Source organism: Lynx canadensis, chromosome E1, assembly GCF_007474595.2.
Source record: "Lynx canadensis isolate LIC74 chromosome E1, mLynCan4.pri.v2, whole genome shotgun sequence".
Lineage (NCBI taxonomy): Eukaryota > Metazoa > Chordata > Mammalia > Carnivora > Felidae > Lynx > Lynx canadensis.
Genome location: NC_044316.2, coordinates 41452062 through 41478807, shown reverse-complemented (window position 1 = coordinate 41478807; position 26746 = coordinate 41452062). Strand labels below are relative to the sequence as shown.

The window sequence follows — 26746 nt, the reverse complement described above, 5'->3', positions numbered from 1 at the left end:
AATTATGGGATTACCAGGGTATGCCAAGCTCCAGACGGTGGGTACCACTTTGAAGAATTTTGTCATATCCTCAGATCACCCCTTATTTTTTTAAATTAAAAAAAAAAAAAAACGTTTATTTTTGAGAGAGGGAGCAGGGAAGGGGCAGAGAGAGGGGGACAGAGGACCCGAAGTGCCCCCTCCCACCCAAAGTCCCAGGCTCAACCGACTCAGCCAGCCCTATTTTTTTTTTTTTTTTACCTTGTTTGAAACTAGCCCATGGGTTATATACCAGACCATAAGCACTGTGAGGCCAGCTTCAGTGTTTCTCTTCCTCCTCTTATGACCACCAAAACCAGTGTTCAGATTTGATGGGAAAGGGAACCGGAGGGTAAATCATCCTTATTAGTAATATAGTTTTTATCTATCTATCTATCTATCTATCTATCTAAAAGTTTATTTATTTATTTTGAAAGGGGGTGTTGGAGAGAGAGAGAATCCTAAGCAGGCTCCACATTGCCAGCGTGGAGCTCTACTTGGGGCTGGAACCCCTGAACCCACGAGATCATGACCTGAGCCCAAACCAAGAGTCCAATGCTTAACTGAGCCACCCAGGCACCCTTAGTATTAAAGTTTTCAAGTTTAAAATTTATCCCTATCGAAATTGTAACTAGAAGGCCAGTATCACTTGCTCTAAACAGAAGAAAGCCTTAAGAATAAAGCCAGAATTGGGGCGCCTGGGTGGCTCAGTCGGTAGGGCGGCCAACTTCGGCTCAGGTCATGATCTCGCAGTCCGTGGGTTCGAGCCCCGCGTCGGGCTCTGTGCTGACAGCTCAGAGCCTGGAGCCTGTTTCGGATTCTGTGTCTCCCTCTCTCTGACCCTCCCCTGTTCATGCTCTGTCTCTCCCTGTCTCAAAAATAAATAAAACGTTAAAAAAAAAAAGAATAAAGCCAGAATAAAATATTATTAAATTCTAGCTGGATAGTGTTTCCTGCTCTGCTGGTAACACAGAAGGCTGGCAGGTGCCCGAGGTCCCCTGGGCCCCTGAGAGACTTTCTCCTGGGTCAAAAAACAGCCAACACATGTAGAATGGTAGGCACTGGGCAAAGCGCTTCATATGTAGTCCTCACAGTGACTCCAGGATGGGTATTATAATGCCCATTTTATAGATGAGGAAATCCAAGGCACAGAAATATGTGAGGGTCAAGGTCATTCAGCTCATTAGCAGTGGAGCTGCTCTTTCAAACAAAGCAGGTCTGCTCCAGATCCATGCTCTTAAGAATTGAAAAGGACAGCGAAAACTTTCACAGAGTATGATTCATGTTACTTGATATTGTATCCACCGCTGCCCGAGAAAGCTCGGGGTACGCTATCAGTTGGACACATCCTGCATTCAGGTACACTGGAGTCCCACTCTCTGCTGTTGTAGAGTAGGACACCAACTGTAGAGGAGCAGTGACTTGACCAAGGTCACCCAGCTGTTAGTGTCATGGCCAGAGGCTAGTCATCCTGAGTTCTCACCACTGCTCTTCCCTTCCTTCTACTCAGCTCTACGCTCCCGGTGCCGGGAGTCAGGACTCTCGGGGCGCTGCCTGAATGGCGAGTTGTGGCCTGAGCTGCTTCTCTCCTGAGTATCCCGGAGGATGCTGGGTGAGCACACCCTTCCCGGGATCTCCTGCCAACACCCTCATGCACGCACCAACACGTGTGCACGGCCAGCACATGCATGCACTGTCCCAGGCAGGAGACTCCTGGCAGAGGGGTCAGAGTTGAACTTGTGACCTCTTCCACTGACTTTTCCATTTTTCTACTTGGAAATTCCGGGTTTCATTAGACAGTGAAGCATGGAGAGTCTGTACCCCCTACTGTGGGGTCACCTCTGGGGCCTTCTTTCTCTTCCCACTTTACTGCTGCCCACTCCCTACTTTCCTACACTTCCCAGAATCCATCAGAAGAGGTGGTCCTAGCTCCAGGGGACCTAATCATTTTCCAAGCCCCTCATCTGAGCTCCCACCCTCCCTGGCCCCATCCCGCACAGGATTCCTCCTTCTCTGTTTCTCCCACCTCTGCTACGCTGGCTGGGTCTCTCCGCCTGAGCCCTGGCCTCTCTTCATTCCTCTGCTCCCAAATGTACTCCCCTTCCAGGTCCCCCCCTCCCTGCCGCGCTGCAGCTGAGGCCTGCCTCCTGCCAACTCAGGGCCTATGTGAGGGCAAGGATGAGTTTCTCCCTTCAGACTGGGGCTCCCCTGAGGGCAGGGATGATTGTCTCCCTCCTCAGACTGGGGATCACTCATTTCAGTAGCCAACAGCATCAACCCCATTGCCCCTGGGCTAGTGGGGCAGACCCTGGCTGGGGAGCTGCTTCCCACTGCTTTGGGTGTTAGCCCAGAGGGCCGTGTCCCCAGGCAGCCAATGGGCCTAGGGATACCCTGGGTAGATGATTAACTCCAGGCCCAATGACCCTGGGGCCACTGTGTCCCCACTGCCTCTCCCTGGGGTAAGGCCAGCCTCTGGTTGGAAAACTGACCCTGCTTTGTGGGGGGGATGAATGTGGGTGTATGAAGTCAACACCCCTACCTGACCCTACCGCTCTGAATAGAAGGCCTGCAGGATCACTGTCGGTCTGGGGTTCCAGCTCGAATTTTCTTTACGTTTTTTTTTTTTTTAATGTTTATTTATTTTTGACAGAGAGAGAGAGAGAGACAGAGCATGAGCAGGGGAGGGGCAGAGAGAGAGGGAGCCACAGAATCCGAAGCAGGCTCCAGGCTCCGAGCCATCAGCACAGAGCCGGACACGGGGCTCGAACTCACAGACCGTGAGATCATGACCCAAGCCAAAGTCAGACGCTCAACCGACTGAGCCATCCAGGTGCTCCCCGCAGCTCAAATTTTCTTTGTTCCCCTCTGAAGCAGGCCCTTGTTTCGTTTTTCAAGGCAAAAAATGTTGTCACCATGCCCGGAATTGGGCTCCGGTCTTCCCTCACCAGGCCCTGGGTCCTGGAGATGCTGGGGAACAGACACAATCTTCCGACCCCTCCGGATACTTCCCCTCAGCGGGGGGCACTCAGCCTTGAGCACAACACCCAGCTGTCGTCATGGACAGCTACAGGGACACTCAGATCTGGGACATGAATGTACAGACTTTTGTACACACACACACACACACACACACACCATACAGAGGTAGAAACAGACACCCTTCCTGAGAGCACATCCATCCACCCACGTGCAGAGGCACAGAGCCGTATTCGTTCACGGGCCTCAATGGTGCCTGGCGCGGGAGAACTGTCCAGTAGACGTTTATGGAACGAACGAACGAATGAATGAATGAGCAGAAGGCAGAAAAAAAGAGGTGGGGGCCTGTGGAAAGGGAGACCTGGCTCTGTGGAGTCTGTGTCATGGGACTGGCCCCAGGACTGCCCAGGTGGCCCCAAGGTGGCTCTCCATCTGTGAGGGGGCCGAGCCCAGTGGGAATGTATGAAGGCCTTCTGCACCAGCCGCAGTCTTGTGAGCATGCGCTATGCGTCAGGTAGTGAACGGGGCGCTCTGAAGATGTAGTCCCACTTTGCCCTGGCTCAGGAGGCTGGAATCTGCCACTTCCTTGGCTGCAAAGGTTTGGGCAAGGCATTTGACTTCTCTGAGCCTCCCTTTTGTCACCTGTAAAAGGGGGGAAGAGAACAAAGCTTAGTCTCTTCACGTAGTAGTGAAGACGAAAAGTTCTCTGTGGGCATACAGTCAGCAAAATCCCCCCCTGTGGGACACAAACGCCCTGGTTTCTTCAACCAGTAAATTATAAGAGTAGGAAAGGTGGAATTGGATGAAAAGATGTGTTTTTTTCAATGAAGTAATTTCTAAACCCAACGTGGGGCTTGAACTCACGACTCTGAGATGGAGGGTTGTATGCTCTACAGACTGAGCCAGCTGGGTGCCCCAAAAAGATGTTTTTGAAAGTCTCCGGGCACCCGGGTTGCTCATTTGGATAAGCATCTGACTCTTTTTTTTTTTTTTTTTTTTTTTAATTTTTTTTTTTTCAATGTTTATTTATTTTTGGGACAGAGAGAGACAGAGCATGAACGGGGGAGGGGCAGAGAGAGAGGGAGACACAGAATCGGAAACAGGCTCCAGGCTCTGAGCCATCAGCCCAGAGCCTGACGCGGGGCTCGAACTCCCGGACCGCGAGATCGTGACCTGGCTGAAGTCGGACGCTTAACCGACTGCGCCACCCAGGCGCCCCATAAGCATCTGACTCTTGATTTGGGCTCAGGTCATGATCTCATGGTGTGTGGGTTTGAGCCCCGCATTGGGGCTCTGCATTGACAGTGCAGGGCCTGCTTGGGATTTTCTCTTTCTCCCTCTCTCTCTGCCCCTCCTCTGCTCATGCACATCGGCTCTCTCTCTCTCTCTCAAAATAAATAACTTAAAAAAAAAAAGTCTCTTTTAATCCATGTTTGGATTCTGACTGAAACAAGCTGTAAAAAATTCGACAATTGGAAAAATTTTTTGCACATAGGATATTTGAGCTATTAATTTTTAGGTGTGCTATGATTGTGTGTTATGTTTTTTTTAAACTACTCCAAGGATTTTAGCGTGCATACTGAATATTTATAGATGAAATGGTAACATGTCTCGCATTTGCTTGAAAATACCCTTGGAGGGGAGAAGGCAGGGTAGGGGAACAGGTACAACGGGGCTGGCTATGAGTCAGAAGTTGATATCTGTTGAAACTGGACAGCGGGCACAGGGGATTCATTATACTATCTCTTGACTCCTATGTATGATGAGACGGATGAAAAAAAAAAGTTCGGTGAATTCCCATATGCGCAAGTTACCAGCCTGACACGTAAACACTCAGTAAAAGCTAGTTTGCTTCTTCCATGAGTAGTTTGCCTTCAAGGCACAAATGTGTGAAATGGTAAATACTCCACAAATACATAATTTATGAGTGTTTCAATTCCAAGTGTGCCGTGAGCCTCTTGTCCAGCAGGGGACTCCCTATTCTCTGCCTCTCTTTCTGGCTGCTGCTCTGGGGGGTTGCTAAAAGGAGGAAACCATCAGCAGTGTGAGGGAGTTATTGCAGACCTGCAGACCCGTTAGCGTCGAGACCTCTGAGGTGACAGAACACACACACGCACACACACACACACACACACACGCACACACACACACACAAAGCAGGGGCGGGGGGAGAATTTGTCCATACCCTATGATAACCCTATGATAGGAAGTCTTCCTACAATTTAGCATCTCTGGGGGTTGGGGGTATTTAGAAAAGGCTACTGTCTTGAAGGTAATAATGGCAAACCCTTCCTCAGGTGCTATTCTAAGCCCATGATACATATTCACGTAATTTAATTCCCACACTAACACCATGAAGTAGGTGTTACCATTATTACAGAGATCCTAGGAGTGGATTTTAGACAAGTGGAGGTCAAGTGCTTTCAGGGCACAAGTGGAGCTTCCTAGCAGACGAGTGGAAAAGGATCTTGGAGCTCAGGAGAGAGGTCAGGGCTGGTGAGGCCCTGGAGCAGGTGATGAATGAAGCCCTGAGTGTGGCCAGGAGCTGCCAGAGAGGGGCTGTAGAAAGGGGAGAACACATGGAGAGGTAGACGGGGGCCCGCCAGAAATCACCCAGAATCCACAGGGGGAGATGTTTCAAGAAGGAAGGGGCACAGATGCTTCAAACCCTGAGAAAAGGCTATTGGCTTCACTCACGCGTGACTTTTCCATTTCAGTGGGATGGGAAGGGGACATAGGGTGGGAAAGCCAGGGAGCAAGTGGTTGGAGAGGGGCCTGGGCTGAGCCCATAGGAAATCCTGGGGGAATTGTGGCTGGAGAAAGAAACAGAACCTCGTTATTCAAAGTATGGTTCACGGCATCACCTGGGAGCTGGTTGGAAATGAGGAATCTGGGGCCCTCTCTGGGCTTACTGAATTAGCATCTGCATTTTAATGAGATCCCCAGGGGATTCTTTGGGCATTAAAATCTGAAAAGTATTGGAGCAGAGATGTGGGCTGGCCCCTAGAGGTCAAGAGAGGTGGCATTCAATATGGGGATGTCCCTGGTGAGTTTGAGGCCAAGGAAGAGTTGAAGACGCTGGGGAGGAGCTAGACTCAGGGGTGACGTGGTTACGGCTTTGTGGGGGTTGGGTGTTGTGTGGGGCTCGTGGGTGAGGCAGTAGTCCTGGGTGGTACTTTCTGGCCCGCGGATGAGAGCTCTGGAGGGATACCCATGTGTGTCTCCCCCAGAGGAAAGAGGAATGTGTAGAGGCGCTCGTGTGTGTGTGTGTGTGTGTGTGTGTGTGTGTGTGTGTGTGTGTTTGAGGGTTTAGCATGTGTGAAGGGTGAGGTGTGGGGCAGAGTTCATGTGTGACTTTTGTATATTTTTGTGTTTTTATATGCCAGAAGTCAGCAAATGGACGTTTCATATGGCTCATCTTAATATACGCATGTCCCAAGGTGAAGTTAACGTGTAGGCAGCGATTGTGGGGTATCAGGGCTTAGGAAACTGTCCTGGAGTTGAACAGCCAGCCTCCTGGACTCAGGGAACTCTGGGCGGTACCCCACCTGTCCTCAGCGGATAAGGACGCGGGTTCCGTCGTGCGCCCGCAGATTGTAATTACACACTCTTGCCACGAGAGGGCAGTGTCGGCCCGGCCTGGAGGCACGAGGTGCGCTCCTTCTGAAGTTACAGCGATTCGCTCTGCTCGAGGGGGCGAGTGAAAACCCGCCCTGGGCAGCGGGTTGGGCGGGGGGAAGGGGGGGGTGTTGACTTTTGGTCCCCTGGTGCCCAGGCTTGCCGCCCCTCCCTCCGGGTTCTGGCTGCCCCCATCCCAGCCAACACCCTTCCAGAGCCACCCCATCTTCACGCGTCGCTCTCGCATCGCATCTGGAAACCCCAACCCTCCTGCTTGAAGACCACCAGCCCGGGGTGGGCACTTGCCCGGGAGGGCAAGGGAGGTGGGGAGGGTAGGGAGGGTAGGGGAGGTGGGGAGGGTAGGGGAGGGTGGGCGATTGAGGGTGCAGCCAAAGGGAGAGTCAGGGGTAAAGGCATTGAGAGGAGTGGGAGGTTTCACTGGGAGCAAAGGTGGGAAGAAGGGGCTCAGCCGTCCTCAGTCGGGACACATGAAGGGCTCTCCCAGTATGGACCGGGCAGGGTGCTGGGCGAGTGAATCCGGGGGCAGGGCTCGGGCCCCCTTGCCTTCATCTGGGGTCAGACCCCATGCGTTGGAGTCCCAGCCTCACAGAGTGGCCTCGGGCTTGCTTAGAGCAAGACGGTCCCTCCCACTGCAGGGATCTTTTGTTTCCTGTTCTCTGTGGGGAGAAAGCTGGCTTCCCTTCCATTCACCGGTGACTCGCTGGTCTTTGCCTGTGGGACTGAGAAACCCCAGGGAAAGTACCAGCGTTCCTGAGCCCGCTAGCGTGGCAGGGCCAGGCCAGGGCACGGAAGGGAAAAGCCCAGGGAAGGGAGGCCAGTGGTGTGGGTGCGGCTTGAGGCGACCAGGGCTTGGAGGAGCAGAGTGGCCCGACCTCAGTTGGGCTCCTGCAAGTTCAGGGGTGGGGCGGAGGTGGGGGACCCCAGGCAGAGACCCGAGGCCTGAGGGTGGGGCTGGAAGAGGAGCTGGTGGTTACGTGTTTAGGGTATACTTAAGAGCAAACAAACAAACAAACCAAACACTTCTTTTTTTTTCATCATAAAAGTAATTTAGGGGGCGCCTGGGTAGCTCAGTCGGTTAAGCAGCCTACTTTGGCTCAGGTCATGATCTCTCGGTTTGTGGGTTTGAGCATGAACGGGGGAGGGTCAGAGAGAGAGGGAGACACAGAATCCGAAACAGGCTCCAGGCTCTGAGCGGTCAGCACAGAGCCCAACGCGGGGCTCGAACTCACGGACCGCGAGATCATGACCTGAGCCGAAGTCGGACGCTCAACCGACTGAGCCACCCAGTCGCCCCCAGACACATTTTTCATAGTAGGTCCTGTATTAGTTTCTGAGGCTTGCCCTCACGAAGAACCACAGCCCGGGTGACTTGAAATAGCAGAAATGTATGGTCTCACAGGTGGGGAGACTGGAAGTCCTAGAGGGAGGCGTCCACAGGGCCACCTCACAACACCAAGATCAAGAGTTGCATGCTCTGCTGTATATTTGTACATACGCTTACTAGCCTTATTTATTTTTTTTCCGGGCCGAGAGCTTATTTTGCAGGTAACATTTTGTATCCTGCTTTTCCCACTTAGAATCCAAGACAGCCTCTCATCTCATATAATTCATAATCATCTTTTGGGCAACTGCGTGATGTTAACACTATAGGAATCTATTAAAATTTAATATTGAACGTGCTGTTGTTAGATATTTACGATGCTTCCAAGTTTTCCCTGTGATAAACTGAGGTACACATTTTTGTGCTTCTATTGCTGAAAGAAGTCTCTTTCAGTAAGTGGCCAGAAACTGAATTCCTAGGTTAAAGTGTGTAAATACTTTTTCTTTTTTTTAAACGTGTCTTCATTTTTTAGAGAGAGTGAGCCGAGGAGGGGCCGAAAGAGAGGGGGACAGAGGATCCAAAGCGGGCTCTGGGCTGATAGCAGTGAGCCCCATGTGGGGCTCAAACTCACGAACCGTGAGAACATGACCTGAGCTGAAGTCGGACGCTCAACCGACTGAACCACCCAGGCGCCCCCATGTACTTTGAATGCTCTTGAATTTTTGGAAGTTGCTTTTCAAAAGGGGTCATACCAATGCCCACTCATTGTGCGTGAGCATGAATGAGCAAGAGTCAGACACCCAACCGACTGAGCCACCCAGGTGCCCCAATTTTATTTATTTTTAAGTCTTGAAATCTTACCAGGTAAAGCACGCTATTCCGTTTTGTCTTTTCGGGTTACCAGGGATGCCATTTGTTCAATGTTACCTTTGTCTGTTCATATCCATTTATCTTTTGGGGACCCTAATGTTTTCCTTCGAGATCTGTATAGTCACTTAACATATAAAGCATTAGCCTTTTCTGGGGCGCCTGGGTGGCTCAGTTGGTTAAATGTCTGAGTCCTGATTCTGCCTCAGGTCATGATCTCACGGTCGTGGGATCAAGCCCTGAGTCGGGCTCCGCACAGAGCGTGGAGCCTGCTTGGGATTCTCTCTCTCTCCCTTTCTCTCTCTCTGCCCCTCCCTTGCTCATGCTCTCTCTCAAAAATAAATAAATAAACTTAAAAAAAGATATCAACTCCTCATATCTGCCATATGGATTTTTTTTTTTTTTTTTTTTTTTTTAGTATGTTGGCTCTTTCATTTAAAAACGACTGGTTGGGCAACGTGGATGGAACTGGAGAGCATTATGCTAAGTGAAATAAGTCATACAGAGAAAGACGGATACCATGTGTTTTCATTCTTATGTAGATCCTGAGAAACTTACCAGAAGATCATGGGGGGGGCGGGGCGGGGAAGAGGTTAGAGAGGGAGGGAGCCAAAACATAAGAGACTCTTAAAAACTCAGAACAAACTGAGGGTTGATGGGGGGTGGGAGGGAGGAGAGGGTGGGTGATGGGTATCGAGGAGGGCACCTGTTGGGAAGAGCACTGGGTGTTGTATGGAAACCAATTTGACAATAAATTTCATATTTGAAAATAAATAAAAATAAAAACGACTGGTTGGGAAATGCACATCAAAACGACAGCAAGGCGCCACCTCACACATGTTAGGATGGCTACTGACAAAAACACCAGAAAATAACAAGTGTCGTGAGGATGCGGACAAATTGGAATCCCTGTGCGCTGTTGGCGGGAATGTGAAGCGGTGTAGCTGCTATGGAAACAGGCCGGCGTTTCCTCCAAAAATTAAGGTGGTAAATTTTGCATTATGTGTATTTTTCTGATGTCTGTTATGTGTCTTTTGCTACAAAAAAAAAAAAAAAAAACCTAGGGAAGGAGAAAATATAACAGATATTCAGTAAAAAACTTAGTTCTACTCTGTAAAGTATTTCTGTGTGCTGGGCATGGAGATTATAAAATCAATAAGATGTCCAGGTGCCCACGGACCACGAGGATCGAAATAGAAACCAACACTCACAACACAGTTTCATCTGTGCTTTGATAGAACATGGAGCAGCGGGGGGCCGGGAACATTCGGGGGCAACAGCCAATCCACACTGGGTAAGGTGAAGGGTGGGGGCCAGGTGAGGGAAAGTTCCCTGCCGGCTGGATCTAGGACGGGTGAGAAGTGAGCTCGGCAAAGAGACGCGGTTCGTGCGTAATTTCAGTCACGTGTTTATGACACACACATGCGTTTAACGCTTCTGTGGGCAAGGTTGGTGACCTTTCTCTGTGACTTCGTCCGGTGCTTTCTTTATACTCACAAAGCTCTCTTCCCTCGAGAGGTCTGGTTGTTCTTTCTTCCCGATTTTCTATGGTTCAATTTACTTTTACGTGTAACTCTTGAGTCTGCCTGGAAATTACTTCAGTAATGGGCAGGGGGTGGGGGGATTGGGGACCCCAGTGGGAGGGTGGAGAGACCGAAAGGGGATGTTGGGTGGCTGCAGGGAATACTGTGTTCATTCTGCTGTCCTCTTTCCTGACATGGTGGCTCAGGCTCCCACACCGAGGACGGTCTCTTTTCCCTCTGGTTGTTTGAGGGGATAGGTAGGGTGGGTATGTAGCCGAAGCCCTGGGGGATTGGAGGTGATAATCCAGTAAGACCACGGGTTGGCCTTGAAGTACGAAGGATGTAGGGAAGACGGCTGGAGGACTTCTGATGTAGGGATTGAACAGGATGGGCTGGAAGTGAATGTGGCATCTCTCTCTCTGCCCATCCCTGCTACTCAAGCTATCACTCCATCTCAGCTCCCACTTTTCTCCCCTCCCTATAAATACAGTTGACCCCTGGGATATGTGGGTGGCTCAGTTGCTTCCGGGTCTGACTCTTGGTTTCAGCTCAGGTCACGATCTCATGGTTTGTGAGTTGGAGCCCCGAGTCGGGATCTGCGCTGACAACGTGAAGCCTGCTGGGGATTCTCTCCCTCCCTCTCTCTCTCTGCCCATCCCCCACTTGCACTGTCTCTGTCTCTCTCAAAATAAACTTAAAAAAAATGTTTTAAAAAGTCACTTAAAAAAAATACAGTTGACTCTGGAACGACGCGGGTGTTAGGGATGTCAACCCCCTGCACAGTCAAAAATCTATGTATGATTTTTGACTCCCCCAAAACTTAACTACTAATAGCCCACTGTTGACCGGAAGCCTTATGGATAACATAAACAGTCGATTACACATATTTTGTGTGTTATAATCACACTATATTGTGTTCTTACAATAAAGTAAGCTGGAGAAAAGAAAATGTTATTGGGACGCCAGAGTGGCTCAGTTGGTTAAACGTCTGAGACCTGATTCTGCCTCAGGTTATGATCTCACTGTTCATGGGATCGAGCCCCACAAGGGGCTCTGCACGGACAGCGCAGAGCCTGCTTGGGATTCTCTCTCTCCTCTCTCTGCCCTTCCCTCACTCATTCTCTTTCTCCCTCTCTCTCTCTCTCTCTTTCAAAATAAAGCAACTTTAAAAAATGAAAAAAATTATTAAAAAAAGAAAATCATAAAGAAGAGATGTAAATACATAAAGAAGAAAAATTATTAAAAAAAGAAAATCATAAAGAAGAAATGTAAAATACATTTACAATGCTGTACTGTATTTATTGAAAAGGCCCGCAAGTAAGTGGATCGTATAGTTCAAACCCATGTCGTTCAAGAGTCAAGAGTAGTTTTTTTTTTTTTTTTAATTTTTTTTTTCAACGTTTATTTATTTTTGGGACAGAGAGAGACAGAGCATGAACGGGGGAGGGGCAGAGAGAGAGGGAGACACAGAATCGGAAACAGGCTCCAGGCTCCGAGCCATCAGCCCAGAGCCCGACGCGGGGCTCGAACTCACGGACCGCGAGATCGTGACCTGGCTGAAGTCGGACGCTTAACCGACTGCGCCACCCAGGCGCCCCAAGAGTAGTTTTATTTATCTGCTTGTTCCCTTGTTTTGGGCTTTGTTCTGGCTGGACCATAGGTTCCTAGAAGGCACACATCTTGTCTGCCTTGCTCCCTGTCGTGTTCCCGGTGCCTGGGGCAGGGACTGGCACAGAATAGGTGCTCCTGGAATGTGGGGTGAATGAATAAGAGGAAAGAATGACCTCTCTGTGCTGCCCCCCGTGGGTGTGGGTGTGCAGAAAACCAGGAGGAGCTGCCATTCTGAGCTGTCTGCTCCAATGCCTCTGGGCAGATTGCTGGATGAGGGACTGAGGATCTGGACCCCCGCCCCCAGTCTGGGGCAGACCCCTTGTGGTCTGGTTTTAGGGCCTGCATTCCATGGGCGGGGGCAGGGAGGCTGAAGGCCGGAAGGAGCCTCCCACCCCCAGATGCCCTCTGTAGCTGAAGCTGGGACTAGGTCGGAGATGGGGCAGAGGCTGGGCCGCTGTCTGGGTCCAAAGGGACAGGGCTGGGGGAGGCAGGGCTGAATCATGGAGGCGGCTGTTCCTGATGAAGTTTCCTGTCTCAGGGGCTCAGAGACGTTCATTACAGCCAGGAGGAGAAGTAATTAAGCCACAGAGCAGCAGGGGTTGCAGGGAGGGAGGCCTGATTTCCTGGGGTGGCTCCTGGTGCAATTAATAAGGGTGGAGGCGGGGAGAGCTCTGCACGGTCTGGGCATATTGGTAATAGAGACATGGCTTCAGGACCACAGTCACCTACATCTGTGCTGACCCCCACAGGCGTGGACACAGAGGCTCGAGGAATGTGCGGGCATCTGGCTCCAGGAGGACGGCCTGAGACAGAGGAAAGAGCTTGGGCCTGGGGCCAGACTGGCCTGAGCTTCCGCCCTGGTATCCGTTTACCTGCTGTGGGACCTGGGGCAAGTTGCTTAACCTCTCTGAGCTTCAGTTTCCTTATCAGTAACAGGGAGCTGACAACGCAGACCTTATGGGATGGCCATGGGGAGTAAATGTAAAATGCTTAGCAGTGTGCCTAGCTTGCAGCAGACACGCGGAGCTGGGATTCGAAAGCCAGTTTGTGGTGGCTGGGCACGACAGTGCATCCACCTGCGAGCGGGGCACCGGATGGAGGGGCAGGGGCGCGCAGGCTCCCTTGACAGTGGCACACGGTTCCGAGTGCTGGGGCAGGCGTAACAGCCGTGGGTCGGGTTCATGGCCACCTCCTCTGTGTTTCTGCTCCATTTTCTGTGCTCCTTACAATGACCTTGCAAGGGTATTATTCTTATTCCCATTTACAGGTGAGAAAACTGAGGCTCAGAGAGGCAAAATCAGTGGGCTATAGACTTGAGATTCCACTTTAGGCCTGTCTGGGGCCACAGTCCTCAAATGACTCTTCCCTTTGGACTGCAAGAAACCCGGGGAGAACCACGGGAGCAATGGGGGCACCTAGCCTCCTCCTCAGACACCCCAAATGCCATCCCTCTGGGACAGACACTTGGGCATATGTCTTCAGGAGAAAAAGACCTGGGCGCTCACCTCCCTTTATGGGCCAAGGGCCCACCGTGTTGCCCAATCCTGGCCAATCTTGAGTCTCTGCTCCTCCCAGGCACTGAGCCTGGCGCAGGCGCTTTCCTTGCTGAGACCACAGCCCTTCTGGGCTCTGGTCCTTCCTCCCGTCTCATTCCTGGCTAGAGGCTGCAGGGGGGAGGGGGAGGGGGCCGGGCTTTGGGACTAGGGTAGGAAGGTGTCAGTGGAAGACATTAAGTTATAGTCCTGGGCTGACAAGATGGAGGGAGAGGGGACAGGGAGCTGGGGGACAGGACAAATTCCCGCCATGCAGAAGGCAGGCAGGAAAGAAGGGGATGGCAGCAGGTGGGGTTCGGGTGAGACACCCGTGGGCCAGGGTAGAAGTCCCTGCGGGGGGGGGGGGGGGGGGGGGGCGGGGAGGTGACCAGCCTGGGGCAGCTTTCAGGAAGTCTGGGGCCCTGGGAGGAGGAAGTGGGGTCTTCCTCCCCCAGAGTAAACTTCAAAAGTACGATTCCCTGGCCCCGGGCTAGGGTGCCGAGAAAACAAAGAGAACAATGTTTGATGGATTATACATTTTGTGTGTTCTTATTTCTTTTGTTTGTAATTTTCTCAGTTACAACTTTTCTGATTATGAAAGTAATATCCATTGCAAACTATAAAAATTCCGTAAAAATATAAAGAAAAAATCACCTGTAGTTCCATCCCAAGAGACAACTATCCTTGACATTTTTATGTATAGAATATCTCTGAGGGATTTCCTTCCATGTATAGGCATATATATATATATATATATATATATATATATATACACCCACATACATGTATATATACATATATGTATATATGCACGTATATGTGTTTGTGTATATATGTATATACACATATACGTGTATATATGTATATACACGTATATGTGTATGTGTATATGTGTATACACATATACGTGTATATATACACGTATATGTATATACACATATACGTGTACACGTATATGTATGTATACACATATGTGTATATATGTATATATATGTATGTGTGTGTATATATATATACATATATATGTATATATATATATGAGAAAGAGAGAGAGAGGGACTTGGAGCCTTTCTGTATGTACTATTTTTTTTAATTTTTTTAAAAAATTGATTTAAGGGGCGCCTGGGTGGCGCAGTCGGTTAAGCGTCCGACTTCAGCCAGGTCACGATCTCGCGGTCCGTGAGTTCGAGCCCCGCGTCGGGCTCTGGGCTGATGGCTCAGAGCCTGGAGCCTGTTTCCGATTCTGTGTCTCCCTCTCTCTCTGCCCCTCCCCCGTTCATTCTCTGTCTCTCTCTGTCCCAAAAATAAATAAACGTTGAAAAAAAAAATTTTTTTTAAATTAAAAAAAAAAAATTGATTTAAATAATCTCTACACACAACATGGGGCTGGAACTCACAATCCCCAAGATCAAGAGTCGGATGCTCTTCTGACTGAGCCAGCCATGCACCCCTATACAATTTTTTAAAGTTTTTATTTTGAGAGAGAGAGAGAGAGTGTGTGTGTGTGTGTGTGTGAGTGGGGTAGAGGGAGAGAAGGAGACAGGAAGAGAATCCCAAGCAGTCTCCATGTTCAGCTTGGAGCCAGCCAGGGGCTCGATCCCATGACCCTGGGATCATGACCTGAACCAAAAGCAAGAGTCGGATGTTCAACTGCCTGAGCCACCCAGGTGCCGCTACAATTTTTTTTTTTTTTTGTACTCAGCTTTTTTCACCTGTAAGCATATGTCCTAAATATTTCCATGTCGTTCAACAATTTTCAAAACTGTGATTTTTAACGGCTCCATTAACATAGTACATCTTTCATACGTGTCATAGTTTACCCATTGTTGGACATTTGGGAATTTTGTGTTTCCCTTTTTGTGTGTGTTTTGTTAATTACCGCTGTGCTGAGTATCCTTGTACTTAACCTCTGGATATATCTACTGTTACCTTCACAGAAATGGAAACCTGGATAAAAGGTAGCCACCCATTACCCTAAGCCAGCATTCTGAAAATTCTCCTGCAGGTCTCATCTCTAGTGTTTGCAAAGGGGCTGGTCATAGCCTGGGCAGCACTGGGTATTATCATTGAAAAAAAATCTTTGCCCCCAATTTTTTAATAGGAAAAAAAGTATCTCTTTCTTTTAATATGTACTCCTTTGATTAATAGTGAAATAGAATCAATATTTTTCACATTTTTTGGTGACTTGGTTATTGTCCTTGCTCACTATTTTTGAAGTTTATTTATTTATTTTGAGAGAGAGAGAGAAAGCGTGCAAGCACCTGAGCAGAGGATGGGCAGAGAGAGAGAGAGAGAGAGAGAGAGAGAATCCCAAGCAGGCTCTGCACTGTCAGCCCAGAGCCCGATGCGGGTCTCCATCCCTCAAACCGTCAGATCATAACCTGAACGGAAACCCAGAGTCAGACACTCAACTGACTGAGCCACCCAGGTGCCCCACCTTTGCTCGCTTTTTAAAACGGGGGTCTCGGTCATTTTGTTATTGATTTGTAGGTACTCTTCATATATTCCAGATCTTAATTAATGCTTCTTTAGTTTTATATGTTGTAAATACATTCTCTTAATTTCAAAGCCTGCCTTTTCACTTCGTTTTTTTATTAGATAGAAAAGTGTTCCATATTAACGTAGTCCCACGTACACAGTTTTTAAAATATTTATTTTATTTGTTTTGTATTTAGGAGGGCTTTTTCCTTTTTCACTATGAAAGTCATATAAGCACTTTCGTACAAGTTTGGAAGAGTAACAAAGTCATGCCCAGAACCACCGCCTCATGCAACCAGACTGGATTTAATTAAGAGCAAAATCGAGATTTAACGATCTGGCCAGGTCGCCGGTCTAGACTTAGGCGATCAATTTCAGTGACCTCAGCGCCCCGACTGTGTGCCTGACATCCAGATGCCAGCTGCCTCCCCCGATGTGCCTCGGCGTCTTCCTCGGTGAACTCAGTTAACCACGGAGGCCGGACTAACTCGCTGGTCTCTTAGGAGGAGGAGGCCAGGGTAGGCTCTGGGTTCAGAGGGTGCCAGGTTCAAATCCATATGCTAAGGTTTCGAACCTAAGTAAGTTGCCACCTCTGCAAAATGGGAATAATAACAGTACCTACTTCCCTGAATTGTTGGGGAAATGAAATCTGATGCTTGTAATGCTTCTCAGGCAGCCCTGCGGCCCAGTTAAGCCTCGATCAAATTACATACCTCCTCCTACTACTGTAATTCCTGACGAGTCTCCTGCTCCCACCCATTGGGAATCCAGGTCAAGACATGGGTCCCTGGCTGTGTCGTCGCTGCCACAAGGGGAAAGTGGCTCAGGGCAGACAGGGCTGGTAGCCGAGGCCCTGGGAGAGGAGGGACGAGGGCTGATGGGTGGGAGCAGGGCAGCAGCGACGCAGGGCGCTGGGGAGGCTCCAGCCTCCCCGGGTCGGGGCCCTCCTGTGACCCCATCATCTTTCCGGATCCGCGGGCCGATTGGAGGCGGCGGGGTGCCGGGAAGTGGGGGGTGCCCTCTGCTCCCTCCGGTCCTTATCAGCGCTGGCCGGATGAGCGCGGCGGGGCGAGGGGTTCCGGCACGGCACGGCGCGCTGATGTTGTTGCGGGAGATAATGTGTTTGCGGGAGATAAGCGCTGCGCGGCAGCTTTCCGGCTCTGTACACAGACGCCACTTAGCTGTGCAAACACCTGCCGCTCGCCTCGGGCTGGCAGCCTGCGCAGGACCCCCGGGGAGGGTGGGGCGCGCGTGCGACCGTCGAGGAGGTCAGCCAGCGGCCGGCAGGGTGTGGGGTGTGGGGTGAGGGGTGGGAAGGGTGTGGAGTGGGTGGACCGGCACGCGGGTGTCCCTCTGCAGCATCTAGGTCCCCGAGGGCTAGAACTGGGTGCGTGCTTGCATGGGAGGGTGGGCAGTGGGTGCAGATGGGCATCTGAAGGACTCTTCCCCTGATGTATGAACACCCCCCACCCCTCGCGGAGTAACAACCCTCACACCCAGCAGTGTCGCCTCCAGCCAGGCCCCTGGGATTAATCCACCCCTCGCTATCAGGTCTCACCTTCGTCTCCTTGGGGGCCAGGCACCCAGACCCGTGGGGTCCCAAAAGCCAGTGGCCTCTGGCTGTATGTGTCCTGGCAGGGCTGGGTCTGTGCTACACTGATCAGCCTCCAGAGCTGGGGGCTAAGTTGGGGAGGGGCCTCCCTGGGAGAGCCCCTGGAAGGTGACCACGCCCTCTCTCTGCCTCCTTCATCCCAGGGCTGTAGCTCTGCCCCCTAAACCCTCCTTGGCTCCCTGTTTTCCACTCTCAGCTGCTTTCAGGACCTCAGCAGGATGCTGGAAGCCACACTCGGTGCCACCACCATTCTTCTCCTTCTTAGTTCACCCTGTGCCCAAGGTTGTCTGAGGGACAAACCGTCTTATCTAGGTCAAAATGAGCAGCTGCCCCCAGACCAGGGAAGCCTACTGAACAGACTGGTCCTAGGTGTTGAGCCCAGATGCCCAGTTGAGCACAGAATCTAGCTTGGCCCAGCCTCAGGCATACGCCTTACTGACATCTCATTAGCTTGAAAGACTGTCCACGTGTTTCTGCCACATGCCCAAATCTGTTTTGTTCCCTTAGTACTCCTGCTTTGGCCAGAACCTTGGCTAAAGCTTCTGTTTTTGCCCGACTCCTGCCTGAGAGCAAAGCCACCAAGTACTAGCATACAGGTTGTGCACTGCACAAGAGCATCGGATCTCGGGCACCGTTCACACCGTAGACATAGAGTAGTGTATATGAGCATGTGGTGATCTCCTCATCAAGCCCTTGATCAGGCCCAGCTGGTTAAGATTGGGTGACGTCAGGGAAGGCAAGTCACTTTACCTCTTTGTGTCCCATATCTTTGTCTATGAAATGGAGACTCATTCATGTCTCTGTCCAACACACATTTACTGAGGCTCTTCCCAGCCTGGCACTGGGCTGGACGCCACGATGGAGAGAAGTAAGTCAAGGGCACTGTAGGCGAGGTGCCCACAATCCAGGCGTCAGATGGGCAAACACCTCTGCCCTTTCAATGCAGGGTGTTGAGGGCTATGCTTTTGGGGGGGCGCCCAGCCACAGAGCAGGAGTGGGGGTGACCTCGGGGAGGGTGGGGGGCTTTAAATATTGATGGGAGCCGTGGTTGCTCTTCCCCAGAAAGATGTCCCTTCATACGAAGTTTGGGCGGGTCTGTGGTGCCTGTGGCCGGGGCAGCTGGCCTAGAACGGGCTTCAGGCCAGGGTCCTCCCGGCTGGGGACAGCAGCCCCTGCGTCTCATAAGGTGCAAGGGGGTGTCAAGGAGAGGCCCCCGGAACCCTAGTTTCCGTGCAGCTGGCCTGGGCCTCGGTCTCCCCGAGAGGCGCCAGGAGGGCGGATGGTGCGTTGTTTTCTGTTTTCCCCTGGCTCTGCTGTCTCCTCCCCGCTCCCCTCATGGATGACACAGACTGAGTCACACTAATGGCTTTCCACGGAGCCCTCAGAACTAATGAAGCTGCTAACAAGTGATTGAGCAAATGAGTCGACAGCACTTTACCACTCCACCGAGGGCCACGGAGCAGGCCACGGGCTGCACAGGGGACGTGGAATGGAGTAGGGGTGAAGCCTGTCACTGGGCTGGGCGAGGGAGGTAAGGGGGAGACAGGGAGATGCCAGAGGTTCTGGGTGAGGGAGGAGAGGACGGTGCGTGGAAAGGGAATTGGCGAGAGCTCTGGAGAGGGAGGGGGAGACTCAGGGGGCAGAGATGTAGAGAGAGGAGTGGAGGGGGTATTGGGTGTCAGGGGCTGGGGTGAGGGTCCCCCTCTCTGCTGGGCACTGGGGGAGGGGTGCAGAGATAGGAAGCCCAGGCCTTGGCCTTGAGACCACAGTTTGGATGGGGAGGGAGACAGGTGTATCCAATTTTTTTATGTATCAAAAGAAGCCTGTGACACGGGCTTTGTTATTGCCTTTGTGCATCGAGGTTCAGAGAGGTCAAGCAACTTTCCCAAAGTCACCCAGCTGAGATGCAAGCGAGATTCAAACCTAGACCGGTCTGACCCCAGAATCCGTGCCTTTTCCACCACCCTTGGTGTGCAAGTGTGTGGAGGGGAAGACATGATCAGAAACCACTAAGGACAGATTACTCTGGGTTGATCTGATTTGCCTCATTAATGGAATTACTTGGACGGAGGTGGGGGAGGTGCTATAGACTCCTTGTGTCTGGACTTCAGCAAGGCGCTTGGCCAAAATTTCTCCTGACATCCCGTGGACACGAGGGTGATGTATGGGTGAAATGGCCCAATGGCTGAAAGAATTGCTAATTAGATGTGGGGCCGTTTCTAAAGACAGTTGATGGCCCAGCAGAGGCTGTCGGTGGGAGAGAGTGACTTTGAACCATGGGACTCTGTCTTTGGTCCTGTTCTCCCTCACAGTTGTCGTTTTTTTGTTTTTTTCCTTTTCCCCTCCCTTGTATTTATGTTTCACTATCCAGGCAATATATGTCTATTGTAGAAAATTACAAACTATGGATAAGCAAAAAGAAAGAAAAAGCATCCTGGATCTCACTAAGAACATTCCCTGAACGGTCTTTTCAACTTGCCGTAACTTTGACATTTTTTTGTTTTACTTTTGTTTTTTGTTCTTTAAAAAAAAAAATTTTTTTTAATGTTTACTTATCCCTGAGACAATGCGAGAGACAGAGTGCAAGCAGGGGAGGGGCAGACGGAGGGAGACACAGAATTCGAAGCGGGCTCCAGGCTCCGAGCTGTCAGCCCAGGGCCCGACGTGGGGCCCGAACTCACAAACCGTGAGATCATGACCTGAGCCGAAGTCGGACGCCCAACCCGACTGAGCCACTCAAGCGCCCCACTTTGAAGTTTTTTTGTAATGAAATGTTGAGGATAAAAAAAAAATTCCTAATAAGGGGCCCCCAGCTGGCTCAGTCGGACGAACATGTGACTTTGGATCTCGGGGTTGTGCGTCCAAGCCCCACATTGGGTGTAGAGCTTTCTGAAAAATAAAATCTTAAAAAAAAAAATCCCTCCACAAAACATAACTCTCTGTTCACATTTAGGGTGTATCCTGCCAATCTCTTTATTGCAAATAATAGCCATAAAACGTAGCATTTTATCGGGCATTTACAACGAGCTGGCAACGGTGCCGAACATCTTACAGACACCATATTAAATCATCATAACACTTTATGGCTAGTTTTACGATCTACTTTTCACAGATGACAAAGCCGAGGCTCAGAGATGAGGCAGCTTGGCCACGGAGGTAGGACCGGAAGGAGCACAGTCTGAACCAGGATTTGCCTGGCTCTGGAGCTGAACTCCGAGCTTCTAGAAGACCCCACACTCTCTAAATGCACCTGGACCCTCTCCCCACAGTCTGTGCCTTCTCACTTCACCTCCTCCTGGGAGCTGTTTGCACCTGATGATCATAAATCTTCATGCCGCTTCTCTTCTGCACAAAATCATCTGGGGACACCACCTAGGGGGTGACCTCACGAAGGCACAGACCCCAGTGAAGCGGGATATTCTCCTGGTCTTTAAGTCGCCCCCAGCCGGCATTTCTCCTGTGTTCCTTATACGGGCAGATGCCTCGGCTTCGAAAAGACAGGAATTTATTTGAATGCTTTTTGAAAGCTTACTATTTACCACGCACTGTGTTGAGCTCTTTAGAGATAGTAACTTTAAGAAAGTGGTTAAAAAATTAACGTACGGTAAAATTGACTTCAAAAATTTTTTTAAACATTTATTTATTTTTGAGAGACAGATAGAGACAGAGCATGAGTGGGGAAGGGGCAGAGAGAGAGGGAGGCGCAGAATCCGAAGCAGGCTCCAGGCTCCGAGCTGTCAGCACAGAGCCTGATGCGGGGCTTGAACTCATGAACCAGGAGATCATGACCTGAGCCGAGATTGAGTTGGACGCTTGACCGACTGAGCCACCCAGTCGCCCCTTAAAGTTTTTTTTTGATGTTTATTTATTTTGGGGAGAGAGAGAGAAAGTGAGCAGGGGAGGGCAGAGAGAGAGAGAGAGACAGAGACAGAGAATCCGAAGCAGGCTCCAGGCTCCGAGCTGTCAGCACAGAGCCTGACGCAGGGCTCGACCTCATGAACCATGAAATCATGACCTGACCCGAAGTCGGAGGCTTAACTGATTGATCCACCCAGGAGCCCCTGATCTGTTCTTTATCACCATAGTTTTGAGAATGTCCTATAACTGGAATTACACGGTATGTGACCTTTTGAGACAGCCTGTGCACTCAGCCTAATGCCATTGGCATTAATCGAATTTATCCTGCATCTCAAGAATTCATCCCTCTTAATTGCTAAGTAGTAAATATCCCAATATACGAATGTAATGTGACTTGTTCATTCAGTCACCCGTTGAAGGACATCCGGATTGTTTCCAGCTTAGGGCAATTATGAATAGAGCTGCTGTAAACATTCGTGTACAGGTTTCTGTGTGGACACGTGTATTCTCTAGGATAAATGCCTTGCAGTGGGATTTCTGGGTCATACAGGGTCTAAAGGTTCTAAAGTTTAACTTTAGGAGAAAATGCCCATGTCTTTGACATCTGTCTGAAGAGTTTCCTTCAGCAACTCTTTTAGCGTAGATATGCCAGCCGCAAATGCTCTTAGCTCTTTTTTTCACTGAAAATTTCTTTTTTTATAAAGATTTTATTTTATTTTATAATTAAATTTTTTTTAATGTTTATTTTTGAGAGAGAGAGAGACAGAGTGCAAGCAGGGGGCAGGGCCGGGAGAGAGGGAGACACAGAATCCGAAGCAGACTCCAGGCTCCGAGCTGTCAGCACAGAGCCCGACGTGGGGCTTGAACCCACGGACCGCGAGATCTTGACCTGAGCCGAAGTCGGAAGCTCAACCGACAGCCACCCAGGCGCCCCTTAAAGATTTTATTTTTAAGTAACCTCCGCACCCAACGTGGGGCTCGAACTCACAACCCCAAGATCAAGAGTTGCAGACTCCGCTGACGGAGCCAGCCAGGCGCCCCTCGCTGAGGTTTTCCTAACCTCACTTTCATTATGGAAGATATTTTCACTGGATATGGAATTCTGGGTTGACAGCTTCTCTCAGCACTGGAAGAATGTTATTCCACTTCCTTCTGGTCTCACAGTTTCCGGTGAAACATACGAGGTCGTTTGCATAGTTGTTTCCTGATGAACAACTTTTTTTCCTTGGCCGCTTCCAAGAGTTTTTTGGCTTTGGCTTTCAGGGGTATGAGTGTGATCTTAATTTGTCCTGTTTGGGTTTGCCGAGGTTCTTGGACCTGTAAATTTAGGTCTTTTGCCAAATCTGGGAAGTGAAGTTTTCAGCCATTATTTCTTCAAACTTTTCTTTTTTTTTTTTTGGTAGCACAGTTTCTCCCTGCCTTCTGGAAGAACCGTAGGTTTACTGCTCAGGGCCCGACCCATGGAGTACAGCTGAGGGGGTGAGCTCAGCTCGTGAACAACTTGGCCAGGTTGCTCGGCCCTGTGTGTGATTTCTTTCGTGCTTCTCACTTCCCGGGACTTCCCTTCTTCGTTCTCCAGGGAGAAAACGGGGGGGGGGGGGTGCTTGAGTCACCGTCTCTGCTGCACACTTCCTGGGACTGTGCCCGGGTTCAGGCTCACCCCTATCCCCTTGGGACCGTAGCTGTTTGATCAGAGGGAGAAGTTTTCCTCCCTCAGGGGTTAAGGTGTCAGTGGGCTCACTGTCACCACTGCCACTGCCATGGAACTGTCGCGAGGGGTGGGGGTGGGGGCTGGGGCAGGAGAGAGGCAGAAGAGAAAACCAGGGGCTGCACTACTCTGAGTGTTAGACCCCCCCTTTCGCCCCTCGAGGCAGAACCAGAGCGTTTCTGCGGGCGATCTCTCTCGTCACCGCAGTGCCCGTTCTGGATTCCCGGCTGTCTCGTGTCCAGGCTTCCTCAATTTGGCTTAACTGACTGAGCCACCCAGGCGTTCCCGGGAAATTCAAGATTAAGACACTGGTAGGTGCAGGGTCTAATGAGAACCCCCTCCTGGTTCATGAAGACTGTTCTTGTTATGTTACTCATGTGGCGGAAGGGCTGAGGGACCTCTCTGGTCTCTCCTTCATGAGTCCTCATAACCTAATCCCCCACAAAAGGCCCCACGTCCTAAGAGCATCACCTTGGGGGTTAGGATTTCAACATACGAATATTTGTTTCTCTTTTTTAAAAAATGTCATTTATTTATTTTTAAGTTTCTTTATTTCTGAGAAAGAGAGAGAGAGAGAGATACAGCATGCGAGCAGGGGAGGGGCGGAGAGAGAGGGAGACACCGAATCCGAAGCAGGCTCCAGGCTCCGAGCTGTCAGCACAGAGCCCGCCGCGGTGCTCGAACTCACGGATCTCGTGAGTCTCGGATCATGACCTCGCCCAGGCGCCTGTCCCCATACGAATCTTGAAGAGTCACAGACATTCAGCCCGTTGCAACTAGGCAGACGATAAACATAATAAATAAGTTATTATATAGTGTGATAGAAAGTGGTAAGTGCTGTGGAAAACAATCGGGCAGGTGAGGAGGATGGGGGGGCTGCGAGGAGGGTTGGGTGTATATTTATTGGCCCAGAAGGAGGTCTGCAAAATATTGTTGAACGACAAACGTAGGCCAAAACCCAGCATATCCGGCATGTCACCCTTTATATAGATGGATAAAATGTGTTCTACAAACATTAAGCGGGGGGGGGGGGGGCGCCCCCTCAATCAGCTGTGATTTCAACTGGCTTCTTCGTATTCCAGGGGAATATCACAGAATAAAGTTAAATCCTTTATGAAGAATTCCTCTGTGGCTCCCCCCCCCCCCCGCCCCGCCCAGTTCCGAGACCTGCTGCTCATTCTTTGATTTGCACGGCTCTGTCTCCAGACTTCCGAAGAGTCATTCAAGCCATTTGTGGTTTCCGGGGCCGCTGCCTGAAGCGATGGGGATCCCGGGAGATTTGGGGGTTAAGGCAGGGGCCAGCTACCGATTTGACCTCTCTGTGCTTCAACTCCATCTTCCCCCCAAATGGGGCTAATTATGTCTGCAGTGGAGACTGAGCTCATGTATGGCAGCACTTGAGAAATGTTGATTCATTATTTATTTATTTGTTTTCAATGTTTATTTATTTATTTGAGAGACAGAGAGAGAGCAGGTTGGGGACGGGCAGAGAGAGAGAGAGAGAGAGAGAGAGAATCCGAAGCAGGCTGCAGGCTCCAAGCTGTCAGCTCAGAGCCCGATGCGGGGCTCGAACCCGTGAACCACGGGATCATGACCTGCGTGGAAGTCAGGCGCTTAACCGACTGAGCCCCCCGGGGGCCCCTGAATCATTATTTTTGCTCTCTAGGTGACATGGAGTTCTAGATGACTGGGAGACAACCAAACGGATACGTCTGGGACAGAGGGTCATATGGGTCAGGCGCTCAGCACAGGAGCAGGTGACAAAGATTTGGGGATTCTTAGCACAGGGGGCTGTGGCATAATAAGAAATATATATTTGGTCTTCGTCCCGAGCTCCTGAGACAGAGCTCCTAAGTCTCTTGGCATTTCCCGGGTGAAAGGAGTATCTTTTGTTTTAATGAGGTGCCTCTTGGTGAGTGGGCCTCTAGATAGCTTCGGGGGGGGGGGGGCTGGTCGACAGAGACGCCAAGCCTTGCCGGGAAGCCTGGAACTTCCGGCCCCACCCCCATCCCCAAAGAGGGCAGTGGCTCCTGCACTCAGGACCCTTTCACACCTTCCTCTACGTCCTTCTTTGGCTGCTCTTTTGTATCCTTTAGAACTTCCTTTATAATAAACCAGGAAATGTCAATCAAGTGGGTTCCTGAGTTCTTTGAGATGTTCTAGCAAATTGTCAAACCTGAGGAGAGGGCCGTGGGGGTCCCAGATTTATAATCAGAAGTCCAGGAGGCTCGGGGCGCCTGAGTGGCTCAGTCAGTGAAGCGTCCGACTTCGGCTCAGGTCACGATCTCACGGTTCGTGAGTTCGAGCCCCGCGTCGGGCTCTGGGCTGACCGCTCAGACTGGGGCCCGCTTCAGATTCTGTGTCTCCCTCCGTCTGCCCCTCCGCTGCTTGCACTCTGTCGCTCGCATTGTCTCAGAAATAAATAAACATTACCAAAAAAAAAAAAAAAAAAAAGCAGTCCAGGAGGCTCAGGACTTTTGGTGGCGTCTGAAGTAGGGGGCAGTTCTGTGAGACTGGACCCGTCAGCTGTGGGAGCCCTGCCAACCTGACGTGGTTCGCATCAGAATTGAGTCAACTTGTCCAGCACCCACCTGGTGTCAGGAGAATCAGAGCATTGGCTGTGGAGGTTGGAGAACACCACAGAGGGGGGTTAAAACCGGGGGGTGAGGGGGGAAAGATGACATCCTCATGGTGAGGACCTCATATCCTGGCCTCCTTCCTGGTGAAGAATGACCACGTGACCAAATTCTGGCCACTGGCGTAGGAGCCGAAGTGACATGTGCAGCTTCCTCGCTTAATTAATTATGAGAGAGAGAGAGAGAGAGAGAGAGCGGGGGTAGAAGGGCAGAGGGAGAGAGAGAATCCCAAGAAGGTTCCATGCTGTCTGTGCGGAACCCCATGCTAGGCTCGATCCCATGACCCTGGGATCATGACCTGAGCTGAATTCAAGAGTCGGCCCCTCAACGAACTGAACCACCCAGGTGCCCCCACCATTGTCTTTTTAAAAGGAAAGTCCTCGCTCTCTACTTCCTCTTGTCATTCCCATGAGCTGGAGTGTGGATGGGGGGGGGGGGATGTGGGGAATGAGCATCCTCCCAGCATACAGATGAATGCAACAATCTTGGGGTAACAAGACAAAAGGTGCCTGGGCTCCTTGTGGGTCAGAGCCAGGACCAGAGCCCTACCTCTGGACCATCCACCAGCTCAGACCCTTTTATGAGAGGGAAATAAACCTCCATGGTATTTAAGCTCCCATTATTTGGTCTCTGTTCAGGCAGCTGCACCAATATTTTAACTTAATATTCCCACTCGTTCACTGATTCAACAGCCATTTCCTGGGTGGCACCACGTGAGACATCCAGAGTCACAAAGTCTCAAACAGCCTGGGTTAGAATTGCTTCTTCCCAGAATCACGTCACTTTCAGGACCCGCGTTTCTGTACCAGCAGCACAGGCCTCCTGTGACTGTAGGTCCCCGAGACGTTCCGGACTCAGGCCGGGGGCTCCTCCCCAGGAACAGGAGCATTTATGCGGTGGGAGGGGGGGTGTGCACAGGCCTTCTGGGCAGCGGCCGGAGCCTAATTCAACATTTCAGCAATTCTCC

At 50.7% G+C, this 26746-nt stretch overlaps 1 non-coding gene across 1 annotated transcript; it reads right to left on the bottom strand.

Moving 5' to 3' along the window:
- Positions 1 to 239: 239 nt before the first annotated feature.
- LOC115501904 lies at positions 240 to 372 on the bottom strand. The gene has a single exon (XR_003964955.1). It is a non-coding gene; the product is annotated as a small nucleolar RNA SNORA61 (small nucleolar RNA).
- Positions 373 to 26746: the final 26374 nt, after the last annotated feature.